We start from the raw sequence: 12,602 nt of genomic DNA on the forward strand, positions 1-12,602 counted from the left end.
TAGGAAATAGCGTTTGCAGATGTCTACGTATCGTAGCAGTAGCTTTCTAATGGTTCTTAAAACGCGATATCGCATCTCATTTCTATGTTTCATGGTAAGATATAATATGATTTGCGAAGTGTTATGTATTCCTCGTCTACACTTCAAATGAATGTAAATGCGACACTTCCTTGCTAGGAAATAGCGTTTGCAGATGTCTAGGTATCGTAGCAATAGAGTTCAAATGCTTCTTAAAACGAGATATTGCATCTCATATCTATGTTTCATGATAAGATATAATATTCACTGCGAAGTGTTATGCATTCCTCGTCTACGATTCAAATGAATGTAAATGCGACACCTCCTTGCTAGGAAATAGCGTCTGCAGATGTCTAGGTATCGTAGCAATAGAGTTCAAATGCTTCTTAGAACGAGATATTGCATCTCATATCTATGTTTCATGATAGGATATAATATTCATTGCGAAGTGTTATGCATTCCTCGTATACGATTCAAATGAATGTGAATGCGATACTTCCTCGCTAGGAAATAGCGTTTGCAGATGTCTACGTATCGTAGCAGTAGCTTTCTAATGGTTCTTAAAACGCGATATCGCATCTCATTTCTATGTTTCATGGTAAGATATAATATGATTTGCGAAGTGTTATGTATTCCTCGTCTACACTTCAAATGAATGTAAATGCTACACTTCCTTGCAAGCAAATAGCGTTTGCAGATGTCTACGTATCGAAGCAATAGAGTTCTTATGATTCTTAAAACGCGATATCGCATCTCATTTCTATGTTTCATGGTAAGATATAATATTCATTGCGAAGTGTTATGCATTCCTCGTCTACACTTCAAATGAATGTAAATGCGAAACTTCCTTGCAAGGAAATAGCGTTTGCAGATGTCTACGTATCGTAGCAATAGATTTCTAATGCTTCTTAAAACGCGATATCGCATCTCATTTCTATGTTTCATGGTAAGATATAATATGATTTGCGAAGTGTTATGTATTCCTCGTCTACACTTCAAATGAATGTGAATGCGATACTTCCACGCTAGGAAATAGCGTTTGCAGATGTCTACGTATCGTAGCATTAGCTTTCTGATGCTTCTTAAAACGCGATATCGCATCTCATTTCTATCTTTCATGGTAAGATATAACATGATTTGCGAAGTGTCATGTATTTCTCGTCTGCACATCAAATGAATGTAAATGCGACACCTCCTTGCTAGGAAATAGCGTCTGCAGATGTCTAGGTATCGTAGCAATGGAGTTCAAATGCTTCTTGAAACGAGATATTGCATCTCATATCTATGTTTCATGACAAGATATAATATTCATTACGAAGTGTTAAGCATTCCTCGCCTACGATTCAAATGAATGTAAAGTCGGCGCTTCCTTGCAAGGAAATAGCGTTTGCAGATGTCTACGTATCGTAGCAATAGAGTTTTTATGATTCTTAAAACGCGATATCGCATCCCATTACTATGTTTCATGGTATGATATAATATGATTTGCGAAGTGTTATGTATTCCTCGTCTACACTTCAAATGAATGTGAATGCCACACTTCCACGCTAGGAAATAGCGTTTGCAGATGTCTACGTATCGTAGCAATGGAGTTCTTATGATTCTTAAAACGCGATATCGCATCTCAATTCTATGTTTCATGGTAAGATACAATATGATTTGCGAAGTGTTATGCATTCCTCGTCTACACTTCAAATGAATGTAAATGCGAAACTTCCTTGCAAGGAAATAGCGTTTGCAGATGTCTACGTATCGTAGCAATAGATTTCTAATGCTTCTTAAAACGCGATATCGCAACTCATTTCTATGTTTCATGGTAAGATATAATATGATTTGCGAAGTGTTATGTATTCCTCGTCTACACTTCAAATGAATGTGAATGCGATACTTCCTCGCTAGGAAATGGCGTTTGCAGATGTCTACGTATCGTAGCATTAGCTTTCTAATGCTTCTTAAAACGCGATATCGCATCTCATTTCTATATTTCATGGTAAGGTATAACATGATTTGCGAAGTGTCATGTATTTCTCGTCTACACTTCAAATGAATGTAAATGCGACACTTCCTTGCTAGGAAATAGCGTCTGCAGATGTCTAGGTATCGTAGCAATAGAGTTCAAATGCTTCTTAAAACGAGATATTGCATCTCATATCTATGTTTCATGATAAGATATAATATTCATTGCGAAGTGTTATGCATTCCACGTCTACGATTCAAATGAATGCAAATGGGACACTTCCTTGCAAGGAAATAGCGTTTGCAGATGTCTACGTATCGTAGCAATAGAGTTTTTATGATTCTTATAACGCGATATCGCATCTCATTTCTATATTTCATGGTAAGGTATAACATGATTTGCGAAGTGTCATGTATTTCTCGTCTACACTTCAAATGAATGTAAATGCGACACTTCCTTGCTAGGAAATAGCGTCTGCAGATGTCTAGGTATCGTAGCAATAGAGTTCAAATGCTTCTTAAAACGAGATATTGCATCTCATATCTATGTTTCATGATAAGATATAATATTCATTGCGAAGTGTTATGCATTCCACGTCTACGATTCAAATGAATGCAAATGGGACACTTCCTTGCAAGGAAATAGCGTTTGCAGATGTCTACGTATCGTAGCAATAGAGTTTTTATGATTCTTATAACGCGATATCGCATCTCATTTCTATGTTTCATGGTAAGATATAATATGATTTGCGAAGTGTTATGTATTCCTCGTCTACACTCCAAATGATTGTGAATGCGACACTTCCTTGCAAGGAAATAGCGTTTGCAGATGTCTACGTATCGTAGCAATGGAGTTCTTATGATTCTTAAAACGCGATATCGCATCTCATTTCTATGTTTCATGATAAGATAAAATATTCATAGCGTAGTGTTATGCATTCCTCGTCTACGGTTCAAATGAATGTAAATGCGACACTTCCTTGCAAGGAAATAGCGTTTGCAGATGTCTAGGTATCGTAGCAATAGAGTTCTTATGATCCTTAAAACGCGATATCGCATCGCATTTCTATGTTTCATGGTAAGATATAATATGATTTGCGAAGTGTTATGTATTCCTCGTCTACACTCCAAATGATTGTGAATGCGACACTTCCTTGCAAAGAAATAGCGTTTGCAGATGTCTACGTATCGTAGCAATGGAGCTCTTATGATTCTTAAAACGCGATATCGCATCTCTATTCTATGTTTCATGATAAGATACAATATGATTTGCGAAGTATTATGCATTCCTCGTCTACACTTCAAATGAATGTAAATGCGAAACTTCCTTGCAAGGATATAGCGTTTGCAGATGTCTACGTATCGTAGCAATGGAGTTCTTATGATTCTTAAAACGCGATATCGCATCTCAATTCTATGTTTCATGGTAAGATACAATATGATTTGCGAAGTGTTATGCATTACCCGTCTACGATTCAAATGATTGTAAGTGCGACACTTCCTTGCAAGGAAATAGCGTTTGGAGATGTCTACGTATCGAAGCAATAGAGTTCAAATGCTTCTTAAAACGAGATATTGCATCTCATATCTATGTTTCATGATAAGATATAATATACATTGCGAAGTGTTATATATTCCTCGTCTACTCTTCAAATGAATGTAAATGTGACACTTCCTTGCTAGGAAATAGAGTCTGCAGATGTCTAGGTATCGTAGCGATAGAGTTCTAATGCTTCTTAAAACGCGATATCGCATCCCATTTCTATGTTTCATGGTAAGATATAATATGATTTGCGAAGTGTTATGTATTCCTCGTCTATACTTCAAATGAATGTAATTGCGACACTTCCTTGCTAGGAAATAGCGTTTGCAGATGTCTACGTATCGAAGCAATAGAGTTCAAATGCTTCTTAAAACGAGATATTGCATCTCATATCTATGTTTCATGATAAGATATAATATTCATTGCGAAGTGTTATGCATTCCTCGTCTACAATTCAAATGAATGTAAATGCGACACTTCCTTGCAAGGAAATAGCGTTTACAGATGTCTACCTATCGTAGCAATAGAATTCTAATGCTTCTTAAAACGCGATATCGCATCTCATTTCTATGTTTCATGGTAAGATATAATATGATTTGCGAAGTGTTATGTATTCCTCGTCTACACTTCAAATGAATGTAAATGCGACACTTCCTTGCAAAGAAATAGCGTTTGCAGATGTCTACGTATCGTAGCAATAGATTCCTAATGCTTCTTAAAACGCGATATCGCATCTCATTTCTATGTTTCATGGTAAGATATAATATGATTTGCGAAGTGTTATGTATTCCTCGTCTACACTTCAAATGAATGTAATTGCGACACTTCCTTGCTCGGAAATAGTGTCTGCAGATGTCTAGGCATCGTAGCGATAGCGTTCTAATGCTTCTTAAAACGCGATATCGCATCTCATTTCTATGTTTCATGGTAAGATATAATATAATTTGCGAAGGGTTATGTATTCCTCGTCTACACTTCAAATGAATGTGAATGCGACACTTCCTCGCTAGGAAATAGCGTTTGCAGATGTCTACGTATCGTAGCAATAGAATTCTAATGCTTCTTAAAACGCGATATCGCATCTCATTTCTATGTTTCATGGTAAGATATAATATGATTTGCGAAGTGTTATGTATTCCTCGTCTACACTTCAAATGAATGTAAATGCGACACTTCCTTGCAAAGAAATAGCGTTTGCAGATGTCTACGTATCGTAGCAATAGATTCCTAATGCTTCTTAAAACGCGATATCGCATCTCATTTCTATGTTTCATGGTAAGATATAATATGATTTGCGAAGTGTTATGTATTCCTCGTCTACACTTCAAATGAATGTAATTGCGACACTTCCTTGCTCGGAAATAGTGTCTGCAGATGTCTAGGCATCGTAGCGATAGCGTTCTAATGCTTCTTAAAACGCGATATCGCATCTCATTTCTATGTTTCATGGTAAGATATAATATAATTTGCGAAGGGTTATGTATTCCTCGTCTACACTTCAAATGAATGTGAATGCGACACTTCCTCGCTAGGAAATAGCGTTTGCAGATGTCTACGTATCGTAGCAATAGATTTCTAATGCTTCTTAAAACGCGATATCGCATCTCATTTCTATGTTTCATGGTAGGATATAATATGATTTGCGAAGTGTCATGTATTCCTCGCCTACACTTCAAGTGAATGTAAATGCGACACTTCCTTGCAAGGAAATAGCGTCTGCAGATGTCTACGTATCGTAGCAATAGAGTTCTTATGATTCTTGAAACGCGATATCGCATCTCATTTCTATGTTTCATGGTAAGATATAATATGATTTGCGAAGTGTTATATATTCCTCGTCTACACTTCAAATGAATGTATATGCGGCACTTGCTTGCTAGGAAATAGTGTCTGCAGATGTCTAGGTATCGTAGCGATAGAGTTCTAATGCTTCTTAAAACGCGATATCGCATCTCATTTCTATGTTTCATGGTAAGATATAATATGATTTGCGAAGTGTTATGTATTCCTCGTCTACACTTCAAATGAATGTAATTGCGACACTTCCTTGCTAGGAAATAGAGTCTGCAGATGTCTAGGTATCGTAGCGATAGAGTTCTAATGCTTCTTAAAACGCGATATCGCATCCCATTTCTATGTTTCATGGTAAGATATAATATGATTTGCGAAGTGTTATGTATTCCTCGTCTATACTTCAAATGAATGTAATTGCGACACTTCCTTGCTAGGAAATAGCGTTTGCAGATGTCTACGTATCGAAGCAATAGAGTTCAAATGCTTCTTAAAACGAGATATTGCATCTCATATCTATGTTTCATGATAAGATATAATATTCATTGCGAAGTGTTATGCATTCCTCGTCTACAATTCAAATGAATGTAAATGCGACACTTCCTTGCAAGGAAATAGCGTTTACAGATGTCTACCTATCGTAGCAATAGAATTCTAATGCTTCTTAAAACGCGATATCGCATCTCATTTCTATGTTTCATGGTAAGATATAATATGATTTGCGAAGTGTTATGTATTCCTCGTCTACACTCCAAATGATTGTGAATGCGACACTTCCTTGCAAGGAAATAGCGTTTGCAGATGTCTACGTATCGTAGCAATGGAGTTCTTATGATTCTTAAAACGCGATATCGCATCTCATTTCTATGTTTCATGATAAGATAAAATATTCATAGCGTAGTGTTATGCATTCCTCGTCTACGGTTCAAATGAATGTAAATGCGACACTTCCTTGCAAGGAAATAGCGTTTGCAGATGTCTAGGTATCGTAGCAATAGAGTTCTTATGATCCTTAAAACGCGATATCGCATCGCATTTCTATGTTTCATGGTAAGATATAATATGATTTGCGAAGTGTTATGTATTCCTCGTCTACACTCCAAATGATTGTGAATGCGACACTTCCTTGCAAAGAAATAGCGTTTGCAGATGTCTACGTATCGTAGCAATGGAGCTCTTATGATTCTTAAAACGCGATATCGCATCTCTATTCTATGTTTCATGATAAGATACAATATGATTTGCGAAGTATTATGCATTCCTCGTCTACACTTCAAATGAATGTAAATGCGAAACTTCCTTGCAAGGATATAGCGTTTGCAGATGTCTACGTATCGTAGCAATGGAGTTCTTATGATTCTTAAAACGCGATATCGCATCTCAATTCTATGTTTCATGGTAAGATACAATATGATTTGCGAAGTGTTATGCATTACCCGTCTACGATTCAAATGATTGTAAGTGCGACACTTCCTTGCAAGGAAATAGCGTTTGGAGATGTCTACGTATCGAAGCAATAGAGTTCAAATGCTTCTTAAAACGAGATATTGCATCTCATATCTATGTTTCATGATAAGATATAATATACATTGCGAAGTGTTATATATTCCTCGTCTACTCTTCAAATGAATGTAAATGTGACACTTCCTTGCTAGGAAATAGAGTCTGCAGATGTCTAGGTATCGTAGCGATAGAGTTCTAATGCTTCTTAAAACGCGATATCGCATCCCATTTCTATGTTTCATGGTAAGATATAATATGATTTGCGAAGTGTTATGTATTCCTCGTCTATACTTCAAATGAATGTAATTGCGACACTTCCTTGCTAGGAAATAGCGTTTGCAGATGTCTACGTATCGAAGCAATAGAGTTCAAATGCTTCTTAAAACGAGATATTGCATCTCATATCTATGTTTCATGATAAGATATAATATTCATTGCGAAGTGTTATGCATTCCTCGTCTACAATTCAAATGAATGTAAATGCGACACTTCCTTGCAAGGAAATAGCGTTTACAGATGTCTACCTATCGTAGCAATAGAATTCTAATGCTTCTTAAAACGCGATATCGCATCTCATTTCTATGTTTCATGGTAAGATATAATATGATTTGCGAAGTGTTATGTATTCCTCGTCTACACTTCAAATGAATGTAAATGCGACACTTCCTTGCAAAGAAATAGCGTTTGCAGATGTCTACGTATCGTAGCAATAGATTCCTAATGCTTCTTAAAACGCGATATCGCATCTCATTTCTATGTTTCATGGTAAGATATAATATGATTTGCGAAGTGTTATGTATTCCTCGTCTACACTTCAAATGAATGTAATTGCGACACTTCCTTGCTCGGAAATAGTGTCTGCAGATGTCTAGGCATCGTAGCGATAGCGTTCTAATGCTTCTTAAAACGCGATATCGCATCTCATTTCTATGTTTCATGGTAAGATATAATATAATTTGCGAAGGGTTATGTATTCCTCGTCTACACTTCAAATGAATGTGAATGCGACACTTCCTCGCTAGGAAATAGCGTTTGCAGATGTCTACGTATCGTAGCAATAGAATTCTAATGCTTCTTAAAACGCGATATCGCATCTCATTTCTATGTTTCATGGTAAGATATAATATGATTTGCGAAGTGTTATGTATTCCTCGTCTACACTTCAAATGAATGTAAATGCGACACTTCCTTGCAAAGAAATAGCGTTTGCAGATGTCTACGTATCGTAGCAATAGATTCCTAATGCTTCTTAAAACGCGATATCGCATCTCATTTCTATGTTTCATGGTAAGATATAATATGATTTGCGAAGTGTTATGTATTCCTCGTCTACACTTCAAATGAATGTAATTGCGACACTTCCTTGCTCGGAAATAGTGTCTGCAGATGTCTAGGCATCGTAGCGATAGCGTTCTAATGCTTCTTAAAACGCGATATCGCATCTCATTTCTATGTTTCATGGTAAGATATAATATAATTTGCGAAGGGTTATGTATTCCTCGTCTACACTTCAAATGAATGTGAATGCGACACTTCCTCGCTAGGAAATAGCGTTTGCAGATGTCTACGTATCGTAGCAATAGATTTCTAATGCTTCTTAAAACGCGATATCGCATCTCATTTCTATGTTTCATGGTAGGATATAATATGATTTGCGAAGTGTCATGTATTCCTCGCCTACACTTCAAGTGAATGTAAATGCGACACTTCCTTGCAAGGAAATAGCGTCTGCAGATGTCTACGTATCGTAGCAATAGAGTTCTTATGATTCTTAAAACGCGATATCGCATCTCATTTCTATGTTTCATGGTAAGATATAATATGATTTGCGAAGTGTTATATATTCCTCGTCTACACTTCAAATGAATGTATATGCGGCACTTGCTTGCTAGGAAATAGTGTCTGCAGATGTCTAGGTATCGTAGCGATAGAGTTCTAATGCTTCTTAAAACGCGATATCGCATCTCATTTCTATGTTTCATGGTAAGATATAATATGATTTGCGAAGTGTTATGTATTCCTCGTCTACACTTCAAATGAATGTAATTGCGACACTTCCTTGCTAGGAAATAGAGTCTGCAGATGTCTAGGTATCGTAGCGATAGAGTTCTAATGCTTCTTAAAACGCGATATCGCATCCCATTTCTATGTTTCATGGTAAGATATAATATGATTTGCGAAGTGTTATGTATTCCTCGTCTATACTTCAAATGAATGTAATTGCGACACTTCCTTGCTAGGAAATAGCGTTTGCAGATGTCTACGTATCGAAGCAATAGAGTTCAAATGCTTCTTAAAACGAGATATTGCATCTCATATCTATGTTTCATGATAAGATATAATATTCATTGCGAAGTGTTATGCATTCCTCGTCTACAATTCAAATGAATGTAAATGCGACACTTCCTTGCAAGGAAATAGCGTTTACAGATGTCTACCTATCGTAGCAATAGAATTCTAATGCTTCTTAAAACGCGATATCGCATCTCATTTCTATGTTTCATGGTAAGATATAATATGATTTGCGAAGTGTTATGTATTCCTCGTCTACACTTCAAATGAATGTAAATGCGACACTTCCTTGCAAAGAAATAGCGTTTGCAGATGTCTACGTATCGTAGCAATAGATTCCTAATGCTTCTTAAAACGCGATATCGCATCTCATTTCTATGTTTCATGGTAAGATATAATATGATTTGCGAAGTGTTATGTATTCCTCGTCTACACTTCAAATGAATGTAATTGCGACACTTCCTTGCTCGGAAATAGTGTCTGCAGATGTCTAGGCATCGTAGCGATAGCGTTCTAATGCTTCTTAAAACGCGATATCGCATCTCATTTCTATGTTTCATGGTAAGATATAATATAATTTGCGAAGGGTTATGTATTCCTCGTCTACACTTCAAATGAATGTGAATGCGACACTTCCTCGCTAGGAAATAGCGTTTGCAGATGTCTACGTATCGTAGCAATAGAATTCTAATGCTTCTTAAAACGCGATATCGCATCTCATTTCTATGTTTCATGGTAAGATATAATATGATTTGCGAAGTGTTATGTATTCCTCGTCTACACTTCAAATGAATGTAAATGCGACACTTCCTTGCAAAGAAATAGCGTTTGCAGATGTCTACGTATCGTAGCAATAGATTCCTAATGCTTCTTAAAACGCGATATCGCATCTCATTTCTATGTTTCATGGTAAGATATAATATGATTTGCGAAGTGTTATGTATTCCTCGTCTACACTTCAAATGAATGTAATTGCGACACTTCCTTGCTCGGAAATAGTGTCTGCAGATGTCTAGGCATCGTAGCGATAGCGTTCTAATGCTTCTTAAAACGCGATATCGCATCTCATTTCTATGTTTCATGGTAAGATATAATATAATTTGCGAAGGGTTATGTATTCCTCGTCTACACTTCAAATGAATGTGAATGCGACACTTCCTCGCTAGGAAATAGCGTTTGCAGATGTCTACGTATCGTAGCAATAGATTTCTAATGCTTCTTAAAACGCGATATCGCATCTCATTTCTATGTTTCATGGTAGGATATAATATGATTTGCGAAGTGTCATGTATTCCTCGCCTACACTTCAAGTGAATGTAAATGCGACACTTCCTTGCAAGGAAATAGCGTCTGCAGATGTCTACGTATCGTAGCAATAGAGTTCTTATGATTCTTAAAACGCGATATCGCATCTCATTTCTATGTTTCATGGTAAGATATAATATGATTTGCGAAGTGTTATATATTCCTCGTCTACACTTCAAATGAATGTATATGCGGCACTTGCTTGCTAGGAAATAGTGTCTGCAGATGTCTAGGTATCGTAGCGATAGAGTTCTAATGCTTCTTAAAACGCGATATCGCATCTCATTTCTATGTTTCATGGTAAGATATAATATGATTTGCGAAGTGTTATGTATTCCTCGTCTACACTTCAAATGAATGTAATTGCGACACTTCCTTGCTCGGAAATAGTGTCTGCAGATGTCTAGGCATCGTAGCGATAGCGTTCTAATGCTTCTTAAAACGCGATATCGCATCTCATTTCTATGTTTCATGGTAAGATATAATATGATTTGCGAAGGGTTATGTATTCCTCGTCTACACTTCAAATGAATGTGAATGCGACATTTCCTTGCAAGGACATAGCGTCTGCAGATGTCTACGTATCGTAGCAATAGAGTTCTTATGATTCTTAAAACGCGATATCGCATCTCATTTCTATGTTTCATGATAAGATATAATATTCATTGCGAAGTGTTATGCATTCCTCGTCTACGATTCAAATGAATGTAAATGCGACACTTCCTTGCAAGGAAATAGCGTTTACAGATGTCTCCCTATCGTAGCAATAGAGTTCTAATGCTTCTTAAAACGCGATATCGCATCTCATTTCTATGTTTCTTGGTAAGCTATAATATGATTTGCGTAGTGTTATGTATTCCTCGTCTACACTTCAAATGAATGTAAATGCGACACTTCCTTGCAAAGAAATAGTGTTTGCAGATGTCTACGTATCGTAGCAATAGATTCCTAATGCTTCTTAAAACGCGATATCGCATCTCATTTCTATGTTTAATGGTAAGATATAATATGATTTGCGAAGTGTTATGTATTCCTCGTCTACACTTCAAATGAATGTAATTGCGACACTTCCTCGCTAGGAAATAGCGTTTGCAGATGTCTACGTATCGTAGCAATAGATTCCTAATGCTTCTTAAAACGCGATATCGCATCTCAATTCTATGTTTCATGGTAAGATATAATATGATTTGCGAAGGGTTATGTATTCCTCGTCTACACTTCAAATGAATGTGAATGCGACACTTCCTCGCTAGGAAATAGCGTTTGCAGATGTCTACGTATCGTAGCAATAGATTCCTAATGCTTCTTAAAACGCGATATCGCATCTCATTTCTATGTTTCATGGTAAGATATAATATGATTTGCGAAGTGTTATGTATTCCTCGTCTACACTTCAAATGAATGTAATTGCGACACTTCCTTGCTCGGAAATAGTGTCTGCAGATGTCTAGGCATTGTAGCGATAGCGTTCTAATGCTTCTTAAAACGCGATATCGCATCTCATTTCTATGTTTCATGGTAAGATATAATATGATTTGCGAAGGTTTATGTATTCCTCGTCTACACTTCAAATGAATGTGAATGCGACATTTCCTCGCTAGGAAATAGCGTTTGCAGATGTCTACGTATCGTAGCAATAGATTTCTAATGCTTCTTAAAACGCGATATCGCATCTCATTTCTATGTTTCATGGTAGGATATAATATGATTTGCGAAGTGTCATGTATTCCTCGTCTACACTTCAAATGAATGTAAATGCGACACTTCCTTGCAAGGAAATAGCGTCTGCAGATGTCTACGTATCGTAGCAATAGAGTTCTTCCGATTCTTAAAACGCGATATCGCATCTCATTTCTATGTTTCATGATAAGATATAATATTCATTGCGAAGTGTTAAGCATTCCTCGCCTACGATTCAAATGAATGTAAAGTCGGCACTTCCTTGAAAGGAAATAGCGTTTGCAGATGTCTACGTATCGTAGCAATAGAGTTTTTATGATTCTTAAAACGCGATATCGCATCCCATTACTATGTTTCATGGTAAGATATAATATTCATTGCGAAGTGTTAAGCATTCCTCGCCTACGATTCAAATGAATGTAAAGTCGGCACTTCCTTGCAAGGAAATAGCGTTTGCAGATGTCTACGTATCGTAGCAATATTGTTTTTATGATTCTTCAAACGTGATATCGCA

The sequence above is a fragment of the Xylocopa sonorina genome, unplaced genomic scaffold (assembly GCF_050948175.1).
Source record: "Xylocopa sonorina isolate GNS202 unplaced genomic scaffold, iyXylSono1_principal scaffold0234, whole genome shotgun sequence".
Taxonomy (NCBI): domain Eukaryota; kingdom Metazoa; phylum Arthropoda; class Insecta; order Hymenoptera; family Apidae; genus Xylocopa; species Xylocopa sonorina.